Source organism: Aedes albopictus, chromosome 1 (assembly GCF_035046485.1).
Source record: "Aedes albopictus strain Foshan chromosome 1, AalbF5, whole genome shotgun sequence".
In the NCBI taxonomy this organism is placed as follows: domain Eukaryota; kingdom Metazoa; phylum Arthropoda; class Insecta; order Diptera; family Culicidae; genus Aedes; species Aedes albopictus.
Window position 1 is genome coordinate 305,954,606 of NC_085136.1, and position 26,667 is coordinate 305,981,272.

General features: G+C 37.7%; 1 protein-coding gene and 1 non-coding gene across 3 annotated transcripts in view; one reads left to right on the forward strand and one right to left on the reverse strand.

Moving 5' to 3' along the window:
* Nucleotides 1-26,667, reverse strand: part of LOC115253603 (ecdysteroid-regulated 16 kDa protein) — a 49,899-nt gene that overhangs the window by 18,525 nt on the left and 4,707 nt on the right. The window contains exon 1 of one of the 2 annotated variants that reach the window (XM_029877887.2): nt 17,179-17,527. The exons of the other annotated variant lie outside the window; for it this stretch is intronic. The gene's annotated coding sequence lies outside the window, so the exon portion shown is untranslated. Of the gene's footprint in view, nt 1-17,178; nt 17,528-26,667 lie in introns of those variants that run through there. 2 annotated transcript variants of the gene reach the window in all.
* Nucleotides 21,559-21,630, forward strand: Trnaa-ugc (transfer RNA alanine (anticodon UGC)). The gene has a single exon. It is a non-coding gene; the product is annotated as a tRNA-Ala (tRNA).

The window sequence follows — 26,667 nt, forward strand, 5'->3', positions numbered from 1 at the left end:
AGTGATGAGAATTGAGAGATTAGAGATAAGATATGAGAGCTGGGATATGAGTTGTGAAAGACGAGAGAGATATAATATATGAAAGTTGATGATTATGCGAGATGAGAGATGACGATGATAACGATGAAAGATGAGACATGAGAGATGAGAAATGAAAGTTGAGAGGTAAGAGATCAGAGTTGAGAGAGGAGAGACGTGAGATGAGAGTCGTTAAATGAGAGATAGGAAATAAGAGATGATGGTGATGAGAGATGAGAGATAAGAGATGCGAAATGAGAGATACACACTCAATCCTGAATTGTCTGTTCGGCACTTTTTTGACGAAAATAGAACAGCAGAATTTTTTCGGTAGCTTCGGGAATCGATTTTACTGAGGCTCAGTACACCAACTGTCAAAGTCTGGTGCAAAAGGTAGACAATGCAGTATGGCTGTCTGCAGCTGTTCTATTTTCGTATTTACTGAACACGGTATTCCAAATTAAGTGTGTAAGAGATAATAGATAAGAGATGATGATGATGAGATGTAATAGATGAGAGATGGTAATGATGATGATGATGATGATCACCATCTCGATGATGATTAGGAATGATAAATGAAAAATGAAAGATGAGAGATGGTAATGATGATGATGGTTTTGAGTATGATGCGATGTGAAGGATGATGATGGTATGTATGGAAAATTAGAGATAAGAGGCGAGAGATGAGAAATAGGGGATGAGAAGTGATGAATAAAAGTTGATAGATGAGAGATATACGATAAGAGGTAATGATTATTAGAGATGAAGGATAGGAGGTGAGAGATGAGAAATGAGTGCTGAGGAATGAGAGCTGATAGTTTAGACATGAGAAATGCGAAATGAGTATTGAGAGATAAGAGATATCAACAACAATTTCATTGCTCATTGGTTTTGTTTGATTTTTATTAGGGTTTTATTACAGCAATAGTTAAAACTCGCAGTTTTATGACTGCTTTTATGAAACCCATTGATAAAATGTTTTATAGTATACTTGAAGATATCCATAAAGACAGATTTTAAGAGTAAACAAAACTTTCCGATTTGTAAACCTTCTGGCAATAATAATTACCACAATAAAACTGTTAAAACTCTCAACAGATGGCGATCCGCTCGATTAGCAACGACATCTGTTGGTGGAAAAGCGGAACTGCGACATTTCTAGGTTTATTGCGGTCATCATAAAAGTAAACTTGCTTTCGTTTTATTTTCGCTGATTATGGTTGTCGCCATATTGAAGAATTAGCTAACATGAATGGAAAATAGTTAATTTTGCTCAAATTAGCAATGAATTGATAGTGTGCCACCATATCCATATAATGCTCACATAAATAAACTCTCTCTGCTGAGTTTTCTTGTGATTCGAGATAGTTTTACTAAATAAACAAATTGATTTATTTCATTCCAAGATGATAATATTCACTATTTTTGAAGCGCATTTATTTTATGATTCTGCCACCCCAATACTCTCGGTAAAATTGAATGCGCATAAGCCTACCAACACAATAACAACTGAAATATTATTTTAAAATGACCGCTTCTACTTATGAACTTTACGTGCCATCGAAGAAGCTTCTCTGCATCTTGAGCTGTCATATTTTTTGTTGAAAAAAAAAAACAACAACAATCGAGAATGGGAAATTTTTCTACTAGGTTTTAAAACGGGTTTATTGCTACTCTTTATGCGGTTTGCAAAACCTCTCCGAGAGTGGTCCACTTAGCCGGAAGATGCTCTTAAAGAGGTTATCAAGAGGTTTTGATGTATAAATCAGATTTATTGTGAGTTTTATAAAATTGGTCATGAAGATCTCTTGTAGAGCTGAACAAAACTTAAAATGTTACTTGGCATAATAAATAGATTAGTAATGAGAATTAGTTTTTCAAAAAATGTTCCAAAAATTCCTCCGAGACATATTTTATAAAGTATTCCAGAATTTTCTCCACCATTACCTCCAAGGACACCGCCAGAATTTCTTGTAAGGATTTTCAGGATTTATCTTTTTTCCCAAAATGTTTATTGAAAGCATATTCTTTCAGGATTTTCTAGAATGAATGCAGCAAGAATTTCTCCGAAGATTCCTCTAAGTATCCCTTCATAGTGCATTCCTGTCCATGTGTTTCTTTGGAAATTTCTCTAAGTGTTCCTACAGAGATTCTTGCTTGAATTTCTCCAGGAATTTTTCTTAGGTCGTAAGATTTTTTTCAAGAAATTTGTCAGAAGATTTATCTTGAAACTTTCCAAAAGGAGTTTCTTCAGAAATTCCTTCAGGTATTCTTGAGAAAAATCATTCAAGGATTGCTGCAGATGTTCGTGCATATATTTCTTCATGTATTTCTTTAAATATTCACCCCAAAACTTTATATTTTGAATCTCTCCAATTTTTGATTTTTTTCTGGAAGTTTCCCAAGAAGTTATTCAGTAGATTCGTTCAGAAATTCCTTTTGGGTTTTCTTTTAGAAATACAGACTTTTTTTAAGGGGCTTTTTCAGAAATTATTATTGAAATTTCATCAGAGGTTCCATAAATATAGTCAAAGTTTCTCTCAGGCATTTATTTGGAATCGTCTCACAAGAGCTCTTAAGAGAGTATTCTGGAATTTTGTCCAGAGTGCCTTCCAAAAGTTCCTCCAGGTATTGCCTTGGATTTATACAGACCTTTCTTTAGGGTTTCTTCCAGATATTTTTCGTCGATGCCTTAGGAACTTCTCCAAAGATTCTCGCAGTATTTTTTGCAAAACTTACTATATTCCTCATAACTTTTCAAGAAATTTTTCAAAAAATTCTCTATGAATACCTGCAAAGTGTTCTGCAGTTCTTCCAAGTAATCTTTCAAAGCTGCCTACATAAAAAAAAACATTTTCTGGTGTTTTTTTAAGAATCCTCCAGGACTTTTTTAGTTTCCGGAGGATTTCCTCAGACATTTTGTGTAAAAATTCTTCTAGGGATTCATCAGAAATGTATTAAAGGGATTTATTAAAGAACTTCATCAGTTCCATTGTCTGCACTTTCTGCAAACATTTTTTTCAGAGTTTCTTCAAAATCATTTAAAAAATTTAAAATTGCTTCCTTCTTTTTTTTCTAGGAATTGAGGATGTATCTTGAAAAACATTTTGAATGTATTTTTCAAGGAACTTCTTCTAGGGATTCCGCCGCAAATAATTCAACAAATTGATTCATGAATTTTGTCCAGGAATCCCCCCAGAAAATGATTAATTTTTTTTTCTGCAAAAAATATCATCATCAACTTTTTCAGGGATTCCTTCAGACAATTCTCCAGGATTTTTTTAGAAATCCCTTCAGAGATCGTTTCAAAAATACTTCCAATTATTTTAAGGCAATTTCTGGAAGAATTTAAGAAAAAAATCCTGAAGAAATATCTGAAACAATTCCAACGGGAAATTTCTGACGAAATCACAGAATCAATTCCTAGAAAACCCTTGAGGAATTTCTGGAATTATCTCTGAAGAAATTTTTCATGGAATTCTAGGAGGTACTATTCGAGGCATTTCCGTAGGAATCTTTCAACATATTTTAAAGAAGTTTTGAGAAACTCCTTGAAAGAGAAAAGTTTTGGATGATGCTCTCGCTGAAATTCTTGAAGAGATCCCAGGAAGGAATCTCTGCAGCAACTGCAGAAGGAATCCGAGCAAAAATTTCTGGGGGAATTCCTAAAGAAGAATCCCTAGGGAATCTTAGGGATCCACTTGCAAGAATCTCTGATGGCAGGTTTGAAGGAATCCCAGGGATATTCTTGAAGGAATCTCTGGAAGAATTTCTATGGAATTTCTTGGATAAATAAACTCCTTGAGAATCTCTTTGTGAAATTCCTAGAAACAAAAAATCCTGGAAAAACACTGTTATAAATCGCAGAAACTACTTGGTAAGGTTTGCATCCGTCCTGATTAGGCAGGACATGTACTAATTTGGACTCATTTTGACAAAATTTTCTTAATAGATAAAAAAAAAACAATAATTTGTGGGAAAATACTTGAAAATTTCCGAAGGATTTTCTGAATGAACCCCTAGAGGAATTTCCTAAACAAACATGGAAGTCTATCTTAAAGGATTTTGGGAGAAATTTCGGATAAAATTCTTTAGGAAATATTTGAAGAAAGGCCTGCAGAAATATCTTAAAGAATCCCTGAAAAAAATCTGAAGAAACCAGTGGAGAAGTATCTGAAAGCAACCCTCGCAGATTTTCAGATCGAATTCCTAGAGGAATTTCTAAAGTACACAGGGAGCAATTCTGGAAGGAATCCATAGAAGATTTACTAAAGGAATCCTTGCACAAATTTGTGGAGGAATTTCATAAAGAATTTCTAAAGATATCTAAAAGGAAATCTCTGAAAAGTCTCTGGAAGAATTTGCGGAGGGAACTTTGAAGAATTCTGAAGAGAACTGGAAGATTTTCTAAAGAAATCTTTGGAGTAATTTTATGTACCTACTTTTTTTTATTTTCCGAAGGAATCACTGAAAGCATCTCTGAAGGAATCCGCGGATAATTTCCTGGAAAAAAGCCTGCCCTGATCTCTGAAAAAAATTTCGGAGGAATTTTTAAAGAAGCCCATGTGAGTTTTCCGTGAGAAATTTTTGAAGAAGTTTCTGGAGGATCCTCTAGATGAAATACTGAATCAAATTCATGAGAAAATTCTGAACCAATCAAGATTTTTCGAAGGAACTTTCAAAAATAGTTCGTGGTGAATTTTCTGAATGTAGTTCATAGGAAATTTTCGGAAGGAAACCAAGGAAGGCTTTTTGAAGGAGTTCTTAAATTAACTTCAAAGGAAAACTAAAAAATAAATAAAAAAAACTACTAAAAGTTACCTAAAGTGATCTCTGGAAGAACTTCTTAAAGAATTATCATAGAAGTCAACGAATTCATTCCAGGTACAATTTCTTGAAAATCTTTTGGGGAATTTTCAGGAGGAATGGTTGACAGAATGGGTGATAGATTTTTTTCCAGAAGTTATGGAGGAATTTTGGAGAATATCCATGGAAGGCTTTCAGATTTGATTCAGATTTGGTTTCTCCATACATTCATAAAGGTATTTCTGTAGCAATCCATGCAAGATTTTTCTAATATAATCAGAACTAATCCCTGAAAGAAACTGAATTCCTCATTCCTTTTGAAAACTTAATTTTAAATGAGATCTCATTGAAGCATTTATATTTTTGGAGGGTATTCCTTGGTTAATTTTGTGAAAAATAATCTCGCTATGAATTTCTGAAGCAATTTTTGAAATGTTCTGAATGGCTCGAAACATACCAAGGGGGGTATTTATTATAGCTGGTTGAGACTTAACTTCAGAATTGTTTGGATGATCCAGATTTTAGCATCTGTGTGAAGAAATAACTTGGAAAGAGCTCACCAATTTCGCTCCGCTGATTAGTATCGTTTGTCATGGACTTAGCTTGACCAACGTTTACGCCTGTTTCAAATGCAACAAATAAATGACTCGCATCTGAAGGAGAATTGTTTTGACCGCCTGTCTAAGCGAGAGCGAACCATAGTGATTCTGTTAAAGCTGGCGCCCAAGCGAGCAAAATGCTAGCACCCTCTCGATACCATCGTCATGATTATGATGCAACCTCGTTGCATTTCATCACACCGCACACTCGCTGACTGCTTCACGCCTTAACTAAGCAGGAAGGTATACGGCATGGCCATTAGCACGCTTCGAGAGCTATTGAATGTCATTTAGCTATACCGCTACACCTAGCTATCTATCTAGTACCTACTACAGGTTAAGGTCGAGGAGGACAAAGTATTATCGACTCAAGTACCCACTGGATAGTAGTGCACTTTATCTCTGACAATGTGGTAGTAGATCAGCGAAATAGGTATAATTTGCAGGCCTTTGTCGTTGATCTTGAAAAGCAGTCTAAAAATCCTGTTTATCCAGTTTGAATATCTACCAATTTAAGAATGATTCTCATACAGAAACTTTGGAAAAGTTTGATAACAGTAAATCTTACATGTAGGCTTTATTGAGAGTGTTTGTCCATCCAAGTAACATATGAAAGCCAAATAGTCTCGAACAGGTTATTAGGACTATCATAAAACCAACATTTATTTTTTAGGTTGTACGATGGCTTTCAGAACCACTTTTAAATTAATTGAACTTCAAATTGTTACTTGGATCTACTTGAAGGGTTCCTCTTCTCTACGCCGTGACGTCCAGAGGATTATTCTAAGTTAAGTGTTCTTCGAAGAATCAAATTTGACGCTTTCAGCATGATCTTGCTTGAAGTTTACAGCGAATTTACCGGCTGAGACTGTAAAAAGCCAATAAAAAACACCCACTTTAACTGGAAGTAGTTAGCGAGAATTTCTCGTTTTCTAATTAATGTCGCCGCTTTATAATGTTGATGTCTCCTGTTGCATCACGGCACGGCACGGCTGATGTATCGCCGCAATTAACCCACCGAACATCGATTAGTCACGAAACGGAATATATTATTGGGAAGCGGTGCTGACGACAACCACCAGCAGCTTCACAAACGATTCTCACGGATTGCGTGGAAACAATCAGCTCAGCATCATTTCTGATCGGCTAACGCTGCTGGTCTTGCGGTTGTAACTCGCAACTTTATCAAGTTGGAGTTCGTTTATAGTATTGTCGTGTAAGTTCTAGATCTAACGCACGAAACGAACATTGCAGAGGTATGAACGTTTGCGTTTTGGAATTTTACCGAACATTTCCGGTTATTTGCAGATCGAACGTTGAGTTACAGCTAAATGCTTGTAACGAAATGAACACCCTATGGTTGACATTAGATAAGCATAACCTTAGCCGATTCATATTATGGGCACATAACCCAACTTTCCAAAGTCAGAGAGTTACAGATTCAGTGAATTCTTACAGATCTCTCTCTCCCTCTGTTCGAGAACCAGTTGAAAACACAAGGGCCCATATACAGGGGATACTCAAAATAACTGGGATAGGTAAAATTTTCACTTTTCAAACAATGTTCAACTCTCTGTAACTTTTCGAAAAGGGCACCAAATATTCTCAAACTTTTACTGTAAGTTCATCAACTAGTTGTGTATCAGTGGTCAAAATCGGAAAAGATCGAGCCATTCTACACGAAGTTATAATGGTTCTAGAAAAAAGGTATAATTATCCGAAAGCCAACTATGAGCTGTTATATCTTCGGATTCAATGAACCGAATGCAATGAAATTTTGATCATTTACGGCTTATATAATGAGCTATCAAAAACTTTTGACTTAACTTAAAATTCTTTACACGAAAGAAAATTATTACGATTGGATTATTTTTCTAATATACCACCAATTTATCCAAAACTTCATCATCGTTTCAAAATTCGAGATAGTAATTATAGTTCATTTAAATTCCCTCTTATTGACTTCAATATGAATATGTTTTGAAAGGAAGTAACAAAATAACTGGCATTAAATTGAAAAAGTAATGGGATGCATATGAAAAATAGATAAATTTACTAAAAAAACATAGAATAAATGAAACCGCCATAACTTTTTTTCTTATTAATAATTTCAAATTAAGTAAACTGTTTTCCAAAGTTCATTAAACAAGTCATAAATGATCAAAATTTCATTGCATTCGGTTCATTGAATCCGGAGATATAACAGCTCAAAGTTGGCTATCGGATAATTATAGCTTTTTCTAGAACCTTTATAACTTCGTGTAGAATGGCTAGATCTTTTCCAAATTTTGACCACTGATACACAACTAGTTGATGAACTGACAGTAAAAATTTGAGAATATTTGATGCCCTTTTCGAGAAGTTACAGCGAGTTGAACATTTTTTGAAAAGTGAAAATTTTACCTATCCCAGTTATTTTGAGTATCCCCTGTAGCTACAGCTTTAAAGGCGTGGATATTCAGCAAGACGACGGATTCGACGGATTCGATTCCCGTGCGGGACAGGTATTTTCCGTTGAGGAAATTTCCTTGATTTCCTAGCGCATGGAGTGTGTTCCTGCCTACCACACGAAATACACATGCAAAATGGTCATTGACAGAGGAGCTCCAAAAAGTGCTCCGCCAGAAAAGCGATATCAAACCGCTGTGCTAAAGCGTTTCACGATGAAAAGTACCTCGGTGTTGCCTTGAAATCTTCTTGCAATCTACGACGACCAGTTGCTTTTACACCATCCCACAAAGTGGGATGAAATGCCTGAACATAATCACTTTATGGCTATGATATGGTGCTTTACTGCTGTTGTTGTTGCGTCGAAAAAAGGTTAGAGTTGTTTTGATTTTGAACTGGAAGCAATTATAACAGCGGAACACGAAAGCACTTCTTTTTATAAATTTCCGGTGTTTTGTTATGGCCAGTTCGCGGTTTGCATATTAAGGTATGGTTCTATTTCTGTACCTATGGCATGCTCAGGCTCAGGTCCATTAGATGAGTGTAGAATTTTAATTAATTGATCTGGTTCGGTGTTGTTGAGTGTCTCCAGCAGATCGACAACGTCTTGTGGATTGTGGCTGTTTGGGCAGAAATTTCTTCTTCAGAATGTGACGGCTGTGCTTGGAATTTGAATGGTAATTGCCAAAAAGATCCTTAACAATAAAGATTGAAAAACTATTACTACTAGGATTTCTATCTAAAAAATATTCTAATAATGATACGTTGGCTTTAATTTTGGAAAGTTAATATTTGGTAACCTACTTTTCTAAAAAAAAAACATATATAAAAAATGTAATTATAATGATTGTCAAATAAAGGGGATTGTTGGTCTTATGCCCACCGTTTCTAAATCATATGCAGAAGCTCCTGGTCCGACTCTTTTTCTCACACTTGCTTATTTTTTCATCTCTGATTCCTTTCCTTCCAACTTCCCAGCACAGTGTCAATCTAGCGTATCTCGCCTACAAGTTATGCAACCAGGGAACTGTGCCGCATCATCTTAACCTTCCGTAACTCACGCGGTTGCCCACCACCGTCAGCACCACGCTAATGCTGAACACGAAAAGCGAGATTATTTCAACGTGTTGTACAAAATACAACAGCGCGATTGCTCGAGGGTTAAGGATAATCAACTCACGCTTAGCATCAACGCACCAACGTGAACCTTCTGCCACACAACCGCTCCGATAGCCCTGGTGCAGACGCAGAAGACACAACGCAACGGTCTGTCGTGGGCAAGAGGATTTTTAAACGTCACTTCTTCCGTTATTTGAGCTACTGCTTGTTATTAAATTGTTTTACTGTTACTTCAAAGTGCTACTCTATTTGTCTGTAGCTTTGCCTAATCTCAAAAGATGTTGATTCTTAAGGCACGGTTGGATCGGGAATTTTTTCTACTTTTGATGACCCAATTGTGGATTTATTCAGTCAGGTAATTCCAAAATTATTCCGGATTGCGTTGAGGTAATTGATTTTCTGGGGTCAGGGACATCTGGAATATTACAGTCATTGGATGATTTTCTCGTTATTTATTGACTGTTCATCCAACTACAAATTGCTAAAAGGTTAAGTCCATACGTGGAAGCCTTCATGAACTGTCTGGGAACCAGACCATATGGCATATTCCGTGTTCTTAGGGAAGTGGCCAATTGTCAGCCTTATCCAAACTCTAGCGTGCAACCTTGACATGAAATCATGAATCTACTGAATCAGCGCCAGGTCGTGAGTGGTCATTACTACTAGCACAACTTTTCTATGTTAACCCTCTAATACCCAATCCCGCCTTTAGACGGGGTATAGTTTGAGCATTTTTGTAATTTTTGTTTCGTGGAAAATCATTTTTCTAATATTTTTGGCTGATATTCAGGACTGTTCTGTATATCTCAAAATGGTTTTTGGTGTATTTTAAAGCGTATTTACATTTTTTAAAAATCATTGAAAAATTAATGTTTTAGTCACCTTTTAGAAGTCATTGTTTATTTTGTATTGAATCGCTACAATTAACATATTTTAAATTTTTCCCAAATCATTTTATCCTTGTTTAATAGTTTAAGGTAATCGAATACACTCTAAAATTATTTTCCTTAAAATTACAGGGAAAATAAAATTTTCTGTGAAAAAAAATTAAAATAATATTATTTCAACAATAATCATAAAATCTCAAAATATTTTCATCTCAAAAAACCCGTTCCCCAAATTGGCTTCCAGGAAAAATAAAAAAGTAAGGGGATGTTCAAAAATAAAAATTAGAAAAATCAAAAACTGAAATTCACGAAATCGAGAATTAAAAAGAATCATCTTCCAAAACATGTTTAAATCGATGTTAGATGACGAAAAATGATATTTAGATCAAAATAAAAAATTTGGGTATTAGAGGGTTAAACCACTTGGTCATGTTCCGGTCTAGAGATCATGTGCCAGGGGATGTGACTACTTTTCGACCTGAATTAAGTTGGTGGCTATCATAATCACGAATTTTCTATGTGGAGCTGCATGACCATGTCTTGGAGCAAAATTCCTGGAGGATGTGGGCACTGCACACTCACTAAGTGGATCTAAACCCCAGCATGCGACTTATCAAACTCATTAATTCTCAGCGTCAGTTTTCACAGAGTTACACTAAGGCATTTCTCCTGGAGCTCTATCCCAGAGTTTTCTCGAAATGCTCACGGAACTTCTCCTGGGATTTTTCTCTTGAGATTTCTTCCAAAGCTCTTCTCCGGATGTGCTCCAAACCTCCTTTTCTGTTTTTTCCATAATTTTCCTTCCAACTAACGAAATAGCTCATAACCGCTTATGGAGCTATGGGGCTAAAATGCCTTCCGTTTTTTCTCTTCTAGGTGAATATATGACGAAGCCACACCTGGAATTTCCAAGAGCACAAATCTGAAGAACCGAATGTCGGTTTGCGCTGAAAAGTTGATCGATTGGTCACCACCAGCGGGTAACCAATCGATCAACTTTTCAGCGCAAACCGATGTTCGGTTCTTCAGATTTGTGCTCTTGAAAATTCTAGATCTGGCTTCGTCATATCTTCACCTTAAGAGTAGAACCTCCAGGAAATGCATTCAGAAATCGTCGTCTTCATTACCTGTCGAGATTTCTCACGGAGTTCTACTCCAAAGTTTTCTCCTAGAATACAGAATTTCACTAATAACTTACACACAGAACTCCTTCCCCGGGACTCCGCCGAAGTTACTGCCAAAATACATCTTGCAATCTCACTGAGGATTTCGGAAAATTGAGTTCTCACTGGATCTACTCGCGTAGTTGCTTCCATAATTCCTTTCAATATACTCCCTCCGATTGTTCCAGAGCGTCCCCAGGAATTTCTTCCAATGTTCCTGTGGAATTTTCCTGGATTTTCTTTTCATGTTTCTGTACGAAGCCTTCTTGGATTTTTTTCCCTGAGTTCTTCCAATTTTTTTTCTATTTAGAGTTTAGAGTCAGGATAAATGTGCCTTTAGGATCAGTGATGATACTGGTAGTTCCTTGCAGTAAATTAAATAAGTAAATCCGATAAGATCACATAATGTAAAGTTTGAAAACTAATCGATAGTTTTTCATCTAAATTTTCTAGAAAAAAAAAATATGAAGACCATCGATTACCTAAGTTTTCGACAATCATTTACGTGTACCAACTATAGGCACATTGTTCCAATTATGGTAGTTAAATTAAGCATTGGTTCCTATAATGCCGCACCCCTTCGAGTTTTTATGGAACCAACCACTTCTACTACTATATGTGCGCAAAGGAGAAAATACAATAATTAACCCCTCTCTTGGTTAACGGCTACGCAGTCTTGGGATTTGAAAAACGAGTTGTTTTATTTACCTGACGTTTCGATACGGGGATAGTGTCTTCCTCAGGAGGAAAATAATTACTATCGTTTTCCCCCTGAGGAAGACATTATCCCCGAGTCGAAACGTCGGGTGAATAAAACAACTCGTTTTTTAAATCCCAAGACTACGAAGCCGTTAACCAAGAGAGTCAACCATACAGTCGTATTTCTACAGCAATAATTAACCCCTTAAACACCTTGGAAGATCCCTGGAATGTCTCTGAAAATCCCATGGAACGTCCGTAGAAACCTTTGAAACTACCTAGAATACCCTTAAAATGCTCCTGAAATCGCTCTGAAACACCCAGAAGCCCCAAAGAATGCCCCTGAAACTTCCTAAAACACCCTTGAAACGTCCCTGGGACATCTTGAATGCCTCTGAGGCCACTTGAAAAACCCCAAAACACCCCAAATCCCTTGAAAACCTTTGAATCCCTCTGGAACACCCCTGGAGCGCCGTGAAACGTTCCTAAAGCCTTCTGGAACGATGTCGAATTATTAGGCAGAAGGTAATTAGGTCGAAGGCTATTAGAACGAAGGTCATTAGGGGCTGTCCATAAACCACGTGGTCATTTTTTGGGACATCCCAAACCACAACCCCCCCCCCCCCCCCTGGTTATTAGTCCATTCAATTTTTTTTATTTGTCCATACAAAATGCTCATTGGACGAACTCCCCCCCCCCCCCCCCTCATGACCACGTGGTTTATGGACAGCCCCTTAGGGCGAAAGTTGTTAGGCCGAAGATCATTAGGCTGAATGGTAACTAGGCCGAATGGTTTTCAGGATGAACAGTTATAGAACTGGAACCGAATTGTTGTTTTTTAGTTTTTTTTCAATAATCATTCCCAATAACTATTTTAACAATGAAAGTAGAAAGAACAGACTATTTTTAAAAGAAGGAAAAAAAATCATGGGTAAAATATCATTAGATTCAACAGCAATAATTAGAGAAGCAAAAATAGACTGAATTAGCTGTATGCGACAGCCCATGCGCCGGGTTGTGCGCCGTACAAAATGTAAATAAACAAGGCCAAACTGGTTCGCGCCAAGAGCTCTATATCTTTTAGGGTTCCGATCCATTTTTTGTCTAAAACAAAGATATTATTGACGGTAATGACGCTTTTACTTCATTATATCACTGATTAATAGTGATTTGGCTAGTGAAAAACTTGACGCATAAGCAATCGGCGCGCAAGTTGTGCGCTGGTGTGTGGATTTGAGTTAATCGTCGCAAAATGTCCAACACACATTATACCCTGGCGCGCAACCTAGAGGTCGAAGAGAAACTTGTCGGAATGCTAAAAATTCTCGAGAAGCTCAATAACTCAAAATTGTGACGTGCTGGAGCAAACCTGAGCCCGGATTCGGATTCAGCTGACAAAGGGCCAGAATCAGCATCCCAGCTTTCGATTCAACATTGCGTCCAATGTTTTTGTTTTTATTAATTAATTCGTGACAAACAAAGCTTTAAAAATCGACACTGTCACAGCGGTATAATGTTGTAAAAAATGATAAACAAAGAGAAATAATGATAAAAACCAACAATTCCATTTGAAATGTAAATTTCCGAAATAGGCACCAGCAACATACAAGCCACACACCCGAAAATCAGAAGCAAGTTAGGGTAAACCAACCAGAAAGTGGGTACCAAAACGCAAGGTACGAAGGTGAGAGCGGCAATGTACCGAGTTTGACAGCGATGTCACCCCGCTGGATCCAGTGGCCTTAAATATGTATGTCAAAGACATATATATTTGCTTCTAAGATAAAAAAAAGTCTGATAGAGTATTCAGCCTTTCCGCAGGAACACTTTTTAGAAGGTCAATCAATCTATTAGAAAGAATCACTACGATTTACTTTAGTTGTTACTACCCAAAAACTTAATCATTATTACATGAAAAGATTTAAACATCCCAAGTAACATGTTTTCATCAAATATACTAGAAGAGGTTCTTAGAACCATCATAAAATCGAAATTAAAGGTATTAGGTTTTATGGCGGTTCTTTAAACCTCTACAAGACTAATAGGTCATCAAATGGATACTTGAGCTCCTAGACTAGTTGGTTTTCCATTACATCAGAATTCATCCAGTATGGCTCTTATTTGAAAGTATGCATATCTCACAAGTCCTTCCGGGGACTGCATTTTCGAATGGAATAAAAAAAAAGTTTTTCAAACTAAACATTATTCGCCCTGGCTTTTAACATCAATACAGAATAGATGAAGCATAAGCCTGAAAGTCCCACTGTTAAAAATTCCTGATGACTATCAAGTATATCCGAAAATCTCCTGACTTTTTCTGATTCCCGAGCTTTTCCCGAAGTTCTCGACTCGATGGCCAACTTCCTTGTTCCCCTTTCGATTTTCATGTCGGTCACATACAGCAACCCCAAAACTGCTATGGCATTATGGAACTTATCAATTGAATTGAAAGCAACGGTTCGGTGGGATTTGAACCCACGATTTTCTAATTCAATAGATAGGACGCATTAGCTAACTACATCACAAAAACGGTTGGTTTCCGTTACATGATCTATTGATTTTCAGAATATATCTATGATGGTAATATCAATAATAGAAATCCTTAAAAACAGCAAATAAAAGTTGAAATATGGATGTTATTACAGCTGTTTCCTCCCGAATGTTTTTGTTGTGATTTTCCGGACAGATTTCCAACAGTTCTCTCGAAGTTTTAGCGAGATTCTTGCAGAAGTTCTGCTAGTGAATTCTTCGAGAGAGTTTTTCGTTATTTCTCTTGGATTTCCGAGATAACTCTCAGAACCTTTTGGCGAGATATCTCGGTTTCTCTCAGGATTTTTTTCGGAAGATCTCCTAGAGATTTCTCTAAAGGATCTCAGCGGAGTTTTTTTCAAGATTGTACTGGGAATTTCTTACAAAGAATTTCGTAAGTTATCTCAGGAGACACTTAAAAAAAAGTCTCTGCAATAACTACAAAATCAACTACCGTAATCCGGGGTCAAATTGATCACTTTAAAACTGCTTTTGCGGATAACATCAGTATCAATTCAAATATTGCCAAAAGAATTTCTGTAAAACCAGTACCATGTGGATCTCCATGGAACCATGTGACAGAATTGTGTTCAACAAATTTAAACTTTAAGTTAAATAACTCCAAATATCAAAAAATTGGAAATGCCACTTTGGGGCGAAATTGATCAGTATACAATTAAACATCGGTTGGAAAGGAAAATATCCTTCTCCGCTTAATTTTGCTCTTCTAAAACCGAATAACGCGTTCAAAATCTTATAACTAGTGAATTTAATACTTTAAATGCAGCTGAGGAGCGGATCTGGTGTGATGGTTAGAACACTTGACTATCACGCCGAGGACCTGGGATCGAATCCCACTCCCGACATACTCGCAAAATGCGAGTTCTTCCTTCGGAAGGGAAGTAAAGCGTGGGTCCCGAGATGAACTAGCCTAGGGTTAAAAATCTCGTTAATACAGATAAAAAAAAAAAAAAAATACTTTAAATGCAAAATTAAATTTTAAAATTTTCCTTTAAACGCCTAAAGGTAGGCAATTTCATTTGAAATAAGCGATTTCTATCTAAATAAATGATTATTTCATCATAAAATGAACTTTTTTATATCTATTTCATGTTCTGATAGCTACATAACTTCCCAACCAAGGCTCCACAAAAATGTTAAAACAGAGAATTTACCGGAAGTCCTATTGGCAATCAAATGTTGAGTAGCAATGATTTATGCTAAATGAGAAATATATGGCCAATTCCTTTAAAAAACAAGGCATAACTAACTTTTTTTCTAAAAAATTAAAATTCTACACTCATCTCTAAACAGCTACGAGCCAGATGACGTAAAAAGTTTAAGATCATTACGTCGCATAAGAGTTCCTAGTATGGAATTACAATGTAGTACCCGAATGATCAATTTCACCCCGCTGATCAATTTGACGCCGGTTTACGGTATTAAAGAAATCTCAAAAGGAGCACCCAGAATCTCAGGAGAATTTACTCCAGAGATTACGGGAATAACCCCAAGAAAATCTGTAAATCTCAGAAGGATCACTGCAGGAAATCCAAAAAGTAGTAAAAGAAGTTACTGCAAAAATTCAAAAATTCCAACACTACGGAGATAGTCCAGCAAAAACTCCCAGATATTCTAGGCAGGACCAACACTGGAAGAAATCTACTGACTCAGTAGTACTGAGAGAAGTCCTGGGTGAAATTCAGAGAGAAATTCCAGATTAATCTTCAAAGGAAATCCTGCGAGACTTTTAAGGTAATATTCCAGCTGAAACTTCTTGAACTTTGGACGAAATCCCGAGATGAGCTCCTGCAGAAAATTCGTCAAAAAACGTTTAAGAAATCCTTGAAGAAGCTCTATTTCGGGAAGATCTCCTGGGAAATTCTCAATTGCGTGAAATCTTCAAGTGGAATCTTAAGAGAAAATCGGAGTTTAATTCTGATAATTATTCTTGTGGAGCTCTCAGGATAAAACCTGGGGGAAATCTATGGACAAAACGCAAACGGAATTCCGGTAAAAATCCAAAAATTTGAAAGGAGAAAGAATTGTTTGAATTTTCGAAAAATGCCGGTAGCAATCCGAAGGAAATATTTTTTTTAAGAAAAATAGCGTGAAAAATATGGAAGGAATTTTGAAAAAAAAAATCCGGGAAAGCATTCCAGGATGTTTTTCTCGAGAAGTGTAACAAAGAACCCTTGATGGAATTTTCTGAAGAAATTCTTGTAGATGAATTACTAGATGGATGTTAACTTCCAGGTTCATCCGCGTCCACATGGAAGACATGCTAGACTAAGGATCACTCCTCTTGTTCCTTTAGCACGATTGTTATCGAGATTCCTTGCTAGATTAACCCAGCTTTTCGAATAGTCATATGATTAAATTTTCAACTTCTTCATGGAACCAAAAGCTACCAGAAAGAACCTTCAGCATTACGGGGAAAAAGATTATGTTCGAAAGAAGTGAACACTACATATTCGATAACTTTTTTATTCATACAAGTATTCATACCGGCAATAATGTAGTAAACTTTGTGAACTTTACTTCTGAGTAGGTCTGGCACTAGTTAGCTACATCCCACGTAACATTTTATAGTCAAATAGATTAGAAGATGTTCTTAGAACCCCCATAAAACCAAAATAAAAGGAATAAGTTTTTATGGCGGTTCTCAAAACCTCAACAACATTAATAGGGTATACCAATGTTACTAGGGCTTTTACTTATAATTATACGACTTAATAATGTGCTATTTTTATAGGTACAAATTATCTGAGAGTGTTCAAGTTATTCCCTGAGTTTTCCAGATTTTTCTCTGGAGTCCCCTGAAAATTTCTCGTTTCCAGGTTTTTCCAGCTAGTAGACACCCTGCAAATGCATGACGCAACTGATACCCCAGATCAATATCACACTCACCACAAGTATAATGATAAGAACAGCTGTAATACACTCCAGTCAGCTTCACGTAGAATAAACTTTCACTTTTTCACACAAGTGGGTCCCTTTGCGGCGGCGTTTTACGTAGATACTATGTTTTGATGCAATAGCGCACACTTTGCACTTTCCTAATGCTGATCGTCGTTACGTATGACGGGCGAGTGGTGCCAATTAATAGCGATAATTAGTTGCGGGCAGCGGCAGTTCAATAGCAGACTCTCCACCACACTCGGTCAACTAGATTTTCTCTCAAAGGCAAAGCCGCACCACCACCGGACCGGACCGGACTTCTGGACAAGCGCCGCGAACGAATAGGACTGGAGCCGTGATCCTGCGGTGCGATTAGTTTTATACACTGGCTGTGCCTGGTTCACTGAATCACAAACATCCCGCTGGTTGTCGGCCGGCATTACTCCGACGTACCGGGCGCTGCTGTTGATGTTTAGCACTTTTACACACAAGGAACTGTGTCTGCCGTGTCTACCGGATTCCCTTCCCCCATGCTAACGGCTTGGGACTTGACGCACGTCTCGGGTGTGAGTAGAATCTTGATCGCGATATGGAGGGCAGGGATGGGAACACTCACTTGGAAAGAGTTACACTCACTTGCTGTTTTCTCATCTCAGAAGCATCCTATCAAAAAACAGTGTATGGAGTACTTTTACCTTGTGGTTTTATCTCAAACTTTCCCGAATAAAGTAAGGGTCGCACACGCATTCCAAAGTCGTGCCAGAGCGTTGAAGGCAACTCTCCACGAGGTGAGTGTAATTTACATTCACTTCGTGGAGACTCGCCTTCATAGCTCTCTCACGACTTTGGTATGCGTGTGCGATCCTTAATGTATTCGAAAAAGTTTTAGATAAAACCACAATGTAAAAGTGCTCCATACACTGTTTTTTGATAGCATGCTTCTGAGCTGAAAAAAAAACCAAGTGAATGTAAATCTTTCCAAGTGAGTGTTCCCATCCCTGATGGAGGGAATCATAAAGGCGATTCTTCCTCCACAAAACAGCATTAGAACAGTGGGACTCAGCCCAACTGGGTTTGCGGATCACTTTGGCTTAGAGTTCAAGGTTGAAGTACTAGTTTCCGAAAACCAAGACACAGGATTTGTTTGTAAATCAAGCAAATGATTACGTCACTTAAAAAAGATTTTCCCCTCTACAAAATTTAAAGGCATTCAAATCGATACAAGGGTCTCCAGAGAAGTAATTGTCAATGTCAAAGAAAATGCGAGCAGTTCTCTTTTCATAAGAACATTGTACATTTTTCAAGTAATTGGGTGACTTCATTAACTGCACAGCACTTTTAGAGGACCGCAGTTCGGTGACCACTGCATTAGAACAACGATCTTCGGTCAGTCATCGAACGCCCCACCACCCGCGCGGCCACCGTTGTCTCATTGTGAATCAGCAACGCGAGTGGAATCAGATTCATGCGACGACTGCATGTGCGAAGGGATTCCAGCATGAGTGCTGACCAGGTAACTTGTGCAGTTGCACCTGCCGTCGCGTCGTCGTCGTGGCTGTATGCTGTATCATCAAGTGCCTAAGGATCAGTTAGATGCCAGTCAGTGCAGCGGTGCTGCAGCACCACGCCTTTTTCTGTTTCGACCGTTTGTCTGGCTGGTTGGTTGATTGGTTGGTTGGTTAGAAAAGATTTGTGCGAGAAGGATTAAAACGGCTCGGGTGATAAGCATCGTTATAATGATTAGTTCCACATAAAAGGGAAATGATAAATTATTGGAAATGCAACGGAAAGGGCATACAGGGAGTGTTTGTTGCAGTTTTCTCGAAGAATCAGACGAAAGGACTCCTTCAGGCAACATGTTTCTGAATGCTTAGGTTTATTTTTTAATGGGCGTTGTTATCAGTATTTTTTTTATTTATGCCAACTGAGAGAAAAAAAGAGAAGATGTGTTTCGTTAGCCCATTATCTAGGGTATGAGCACCCTTCTTCAGCCAAAACCCTCAGGATCATCCTATTCCACATAAAACAGACAATTTAAGCTCCGATTCTTTCCGTTCTTTTTGTGTACATGCATGTTGACTCCCAACAAAAAATACAAAAAACTAAACAAATAGCGCTTAATAGCTTTGTTTTCGATGGGATGAAAAAGGCTGTTATGTTTGTACTCAGTGAGATTGCTAAATTTCCGAAAACAATGTTTCCAAACATGGAGAAAATCTATATTATTTTTCAATAAAACTTTCCATAAAATTCTGGTTATAAGTTTTGCCTATTTGCGGCTAGGCCATAACACTACCTAATGAACGTATCAATCTCAGCTCATGCATCGGAAGACATCGGCGCAGTTGAAGCGACGAAACTATTGAAGCGCAATCATGGTACATGAATATGTTGAAATTCTGCTAGTACCTATCCAGAAGATATTAATGAACCCCTTCAGAAAAATTCTTAAAAACTTTATGAAGTGTGGTTTTACCCCTTTCCTTCCACGACTTTAACTCGTATCGCTCTGCGTAAGCACAAACGACCTGAAATTCTCTCTTTTAGCAAATACCTAATAGATTTGATTTTACTCATAGGCACCCTAGGCACCCTACACACCAGTCAAACGGTTTGACCAACATTGACTCCGCCCCCAGGTTGGTGGTTGAGTTGGTGCTGTGTTTGACCGTGTGTGATGCTGTTTGACGAACCGATTTGGCAGTTCGTCAAACCGATTTGACGGTTGACGGTTTGGTCGGCAAAAATCAAACCAGTTTGATTTTACTCAAACCAACGGTGGGCGGAGCCAATGTTTGACGAACCGATCGTACCGTGTGTAGCGTTGTTGCACAAACATAGTGCGATTTTAAATGGGAGAAGATGTTGGTGCAACCAAAGTGACATGTTGGTGCAACACGATTTGGCAGTTCGTCATACGGTTTCAGAAACATTCGCTGGTTCGACCAACCGGGGGGCGGTGGCAATGTTGGTCAAACGGTTTGAGTAGTGTGTAGGGTGCCCTACACACTAGTCAAACGGTTTGACCAACATTGACTCCGCCCCCAGGTTGGTCGAACCAGCGAATGTTTCTGCAACCGTATGACGAACTGCCAAATCGTGTTGCACCAACATGTCACTTTGGTTGCACCAACATAATTCCCCATATGAAATCGCACTATGTTTGTGCAACAACACTACACACGGTACGATCGGTTCGTCAAACATTGGCTCCGCCCACCGTTGGTTTGAGTAAAATCAAACTGGTTTGATTTTTGCCGATCAAACCGTCAACCGTCAAATCGGTTTGACGAACTGCCAAATCGGTTCGTCAAACAGCATCACACACGGTCAAACTTAGCACCAACTTCAACATCAACCTGGGGGCGGAGTCAATGTTGGTCAAACCGTTTGACTGGTGTGTAGGGTGCCATACACTCATCTAGTTTGTAAATATTGATAACGTCGGAATGGTCGGGCCCGTGGTGCCGTGGTACAAGTGGTCAAGCATGCGCTTTAAAAGCGGATGGTCTTGGTTTCGATGTCGTCAGTGTGTCTTACCCCGAGAGTAGCTCATACTGACCCTTTTCTGAACCCATGCATGGCCATGGTTCCAAAGGACCCGGATATTTGAAGATCGGCAAACGGAAAACTAAAGTGCGCAGCATAGTTATCCCATGTTAATAGGGATTCCTATGGAACATGGGACAACTATGCAGCACACGGCAGTACACCTCTGTTGTCGTACATTGCACAGTGGGCCAGGACTCAGATTTACGAGGAAACTGAATGCATCTTCAAATGATTTTTTAGACAAATATGGTCTTCTACAAAGTTGTTCCTCCAGAGAGCGCAGTGTTCGAAATCGATGATTTTGCAATCAAAATTGAATTACTTTTTTTTTGTTAGTTTTAGAGGTTAAGTGTGTTGTTGTTGTGTATGTACGACGAGCGAAAGCGATTTATTTACATATTGTTTGAAACTGTTTGCCTATCGTACAGGCACCGCTTCCCGATGTCAATTATTCTGAGGTCCGGTTGAACGTATGTTTGCCTGTATTTGTCACCAAAAATATGACACGACTACTACTTCAAAATTATCATACATATCCCAAACACCACTTTGTCCGATAGGCCTAACCTGTGAAATTTAGAACATTGACCGCTTCCTCAACGACTGTGTTGAGGATAAGAACAATTGCTACCTGGAAGGCGATCAAACGAGTCGTTCGCATTCTGTTTGATACGACTGATGACTACGTAGAGGTAGATGCTCGAAAACGACTCACTCAAAGTGCAAATTTTCGGTAATACCAAACAGAGATGGTTATATTTGCGGTCTAGGGGAAAGTGATATAGATCGATGAGATTTGATTTATCATATGACAACTAAAATGACGGGTCATTGATTGGCTCGGTAGCTTAGTTGGTAAAGCACTTGTCTTGCGAATAAGAGTCGTGAGTTCAAATCTCATCTGAGCTGTGTTTTTTTTCTCAATTTGACTAATAATTTACCCATCTGTACATATGTACGTTGAGTTATTTGAAAATCATAATTGACCACACGGATTGATATTACCGAAAATTTACACTTTAAATGAGATGTAAAGTTAGTTTATCTCTATACAAAAAAGTTATAGGCAAATATATCATTAGGTCAACTTTCACCTACAGCAACTATTTCCGCGCAAAATGACGCAGATTGCTCAGTCGGCAGTTGAAAGTTTAGATTAGAGGGTGGAAACCCTCAAGGGCAATAGTGCGAAAATTGGTTTAAATACTTGACAAAAACTTATTATTTAATGCATTAAATTATAAAATTAATAATTTAAGTAATACAAGAAAAAACAATTATAATAATAATTGAGAAGCTCGCATTAGAAATATCTGTTTGAATTATTTTTCGGGGCAATACTCAATTTATGTAACCCTAGGAATGGGAAGGAGGAAATAGAAAATAGTTCAAGACCTGCATCAAAACACAGAGTAGAATTTTTCATTTAGTATTTGTATTTGAGGGGCCCAGATACAAAGTGGTGTAAGTGACCATTTTGTGGTTCGATTTCAAGTTTTCAGGAACTTTTTAAAAATATTTTTACGATGATTAGAACAATTACAATAAATTGGAGAATATTGAGTTGATTTTGAAAATCCATACATTCTGTATGGGATTGATTACTCGAAAATGGGGTTTTGTTACTTACACCCCTTTGCTTTGTAAGTATTGGTTGGGTCAGTCGGAAGTACCACAGAAACTCCCCGACTCAATGGCCTCAGGGTCGGCACGTTCACTTTAAAGTTACTCTCGGGCAGATAATTTTCGTTTTACAATGGAGGTAAACTCATCTGAATATTTTACGGAGTTGAAAAATCAGTCGTTAATAAGTTGGCAATATTTATGGAATTCTAGTGATAAGGGACGTTGGTGTCATTCCATTTGGCCCATAGTTAATCAAAATTTATGGTTTAAAAATTTATTTGTTGGACGAAACTTCATTTGTACATTTTCGAGACTTATGTCTAATCATTATATAGGGTAAGGGAGGTATTTTGGACCCCTTTAGGAAGTGGATGAACAATTCAGCGAAAAGAGAAAGTTTCTACTTCAAAATATGGATAATTTCAGTAGGCATTACGTAGAGCAATATGTTTTCTATCGAAAAAGGCCAACCAGCACTTAAAATTGTTGTTGTAAATACAAGAAATATCAAAACTCCTGAAGGATCTTGGGCTTCTATTTTGGACCACCTGATTTTATTTTGGACCACCAAGTGCACATATTTTGGCCCACCAAATTAAACTTCAATTGATTGATGAAATGAAAGCCACCTCAGCAAAAATTTAAACATAGTTAAAACTACGTGAAGTTTACATCTTTTCTATTCATTTTTTGAGGCAGGGAACGTTTAAAAATTACGTAGTGATAAAAAAAGATTAAATTTTGTTGCAATTGCCAGTTTTTACGCATTGCAGTATGATGTTTCATACAAAAAATGTTACGCAAAACGTGTATTTATTAACTATTGCATGAAGTCAGTCACCATGCATAAATCACGTAACGCTTCATAGAAGTGTGAAAGTCTAGTGATTTTGCTAAATAAAAAGGCGTTCCACACATATTGTTATGAATGGAAAGGCCATCAAAAATAAAGTAATTTGAATGATACGTAAATTATCAAACATACATTAGATAACACATTGTCTCAGTCATCAACTGAACAACTTTTCTAAACTGGATGACTGAACACCAGAAAATTTCAACTTGTCAAAAAGTTGTTAGGACACAAATCGAATCGAATTTTTTAACTTGGCGAAAAGTTGTTAGAACAAATCGAACCCACAACAATCTCATTGTAAAATTAACGTAAAACAACCCAGATCACGGAAGGTCCCAACTTATTCTATTTATCTGTTTTTAGAGTACATACATTACATTGGCATGAATATTTTCTCCCTTTAGAAGGAACTGGAGAGATGGATCTGACAGGTGGTCCAAAATATGTCCACATCTGATTATGTTGAACATATTTTGGCCATACCTCAAACCACCATTTTAGTAAATATTATCGCTCCACCGAGGTTAAGAACAGTTTATTTTGAGTTCTTACAAGGCCCTAACTACATTCACATGAAATAAATATTTATTTGTTAAATTTAATACCTCTTCGAATCCGACTACAAATTTGTCACCTTCTTTGTTTTTGGTGCTTTTCCGTGCGTTTCATTAGAAGTGAAAACATTTTCTCTATTTTTGATACTGAACAAAATATTTAACTGACATCCAAAATAAAGGTCATCACATAGTTGAATGCTTTTCGTGTTCCAATAAAAAATTACCAAGATTTAGTAGCGATTATGCGATAAATATCATAAAACTCCCTAGGTGGGCCAAAATACCTGCCCGGTCCAAAATACCTCCACTACCCTATGTAACAGTCATTTATATCGTATTGATATAAAAGATTCAAATTTATGTGATTTTTGCTCAACCTATGAAGATATTGACCATATTGTTTTTAATTGTTCTAGATATGTTGTACCTTTTATTGGTGATATTAGGATACATCATCACAGGGTTCCAGAATCTGTTCGCGATATTTTGGGAAGCAAAAATCTTTGTTTGATGAAAATACTTTATAGATTTTTGAATGATATTTCCTATATAGTATGATATTTCTTTTTTTTCTAAATCTTTCGTTTCAGAGTTTGCAAGATATTTCAGCGGTAGATGACATTTTCATTCAAGATTGGGATTTTTGGCCCATTCTCAAGATTTGGCTCTGCTATGGATTTATGCCGTTTGAGCCTTTATTATAAGTTATTATATTACCTTTGTAAATGTTTTGTGAAAAGATGAAGAGGTTTTATGCCTTTTTGAGAACGATTTCATAAAGAGTAAAAAGAAATCACTCAAAGGGGCTTTTCCCTCTTCCTAAATTTTTGTTAAAAAATAAAACTAACTAACTAACTAATGGAGGTAAACCACAGCTCTATTCAACTTTACACCAGTATATTGTCAAACTACACTTTATTCTAGGCTTTTACTGGCACATTCCTCTCCCACTTTCTTACTAGCTATCTGATCCTGCTCCTTCGTAGTCTCCAACGGTGACTCGTGCGCGGTCGTGGATCCTCGTCTCGCTCTCCACAAGGCTTGAGGGTGGCTTATTGGGACTCACTACTGCTTTCACTACTCGTCCGGGTCCTACCGATATTTTAACGAATCGGTCTTCGGCCTATGCCGGAATTGCGCATGGACTCACGGGCGTCGTAGGGCGCTGCACGGGGTTTTAAACCAAAAGCGGCGGGGTTCTGGGATATTGAGAGTGCATTAGAATCGGGGTTTCAAATTGCAGTCGGTTATTCCAGATACCTGAAGTCCTCTTCGCCTTTCGTATTTTCCACTTTCACTCTGCTTTACTTCTCTTTTAACTTGACAAGGTTTTAAACTCTCCCAACTGTCTGAACTAAAGAGTTTTAAATTTTTCCAAACTTCTTTCTTCGTCGACGGACTCTACCAAAATGAGAACGAATCATGGAGTCATCATCCGTCCATGGGTTCATGACCTCGTTCCTCGGTCATTGACCTCTCCTCCCAATTCCAAAATCCTTAATGGCCTCGCTACGCCACCCCTCATGGCCGCTCTGTCCATGGTAACCGTCCCTCTAGTGTTGGTTTGTTGAGCTACAGTGGGTGGATGTTCACGCTCAGTGTGGAGCTTGTTCCTAATTGCGCCTATCGTTGTCGGGAGTTTAGCTGGAAAAAACCTACATTCATAACGAATACAACCTGATTCATTTAAACATTCACGGTTTTCACAAAATCACACAAAATTCTCGGTAGTACATACGACACGAATTATATAACACTTACAGCTTCTACCCCCTTTGCCTTTCAACTTCGGTTCTGTATCGGAAAACATCACTTTGCTTCGCTCTATAGCGGATTAACAGCTTTTTTCTGTCATTCACGAATTTCACTAACAACTGGGAAGCAATTAAGATAGATCAGATATCAATAAAATACAGAGTGTGACAAGAAATAATGCGAAAGTATTATTTTTTTTTAATTTCAAACCTAATTCTTATACTCTTGACGTTTGACGTCCCATCGCACAATGGTTTATTTACCCGTTTTCACGCTTCTCATTAATAGTTCGTAGCTTTGGATCGTTTACGAACTGCCGGATGTGGCCACCGGTTATAATCTCCAGAGGAACCTGCTACATACTGTATAATGCGGTTCACTTCCATATCCCGAAGAAAGTCTTAATAGCAAGAATTTTAATGCATCTTGTCAGTAAAACTCTTGAAATGATGCAAAATTTTGAATTATCTCAAATAACCACTATGGCAATAACTGGTACACTCAGCCTATTTCATTAAATTTTTCTCCAACATCTCCTGCTTGATTACTAACAGAATTCTGTTGAGCAGATACGTGATAACACAGGAAATCATGCAGGAAATCAAACTGTCTTGTACGGAGATTCGTAACGGAATAAATAACTTGGCTAACTTGATCTTGCACAACATAATGTATCGTCCAACTGTGGTCCAACACTGCTTCTCAAGATAAAGTTAGTGACCTCTAATCTTTCTTTTGCCAGACCTAATTGTTCCCATATCACTTAACACTACATATTCAAACGGTACAAACTTCCAAACTTCTGTGCTACAACTACAACCTCACCATCCTTCAATATCTTACAATCATCTGAGTTGAATAATATTGCATACCCTTGACTAGTTATTACTTCTACTGAATCTAAATTTGTGGAGAGTCCGGGTACAACCACGACGTTATTCAGCTTGACATCAACTGATCCTTCACCAGGACCAACAGCGGGTAAAATTACTTTTCCTACGCAGTAGAATGCAGCACATCCCCATTTGCCAGAATCACTCGTTGCTTCTTCGTTATGCGATGCCAATCCAAATCATTTGTGTTTCCTGTCATGTGGGTTGACACAGCAGAATCAAGATACCAATGCTCATCAGTCTTCTCCTGAAGAAAAGC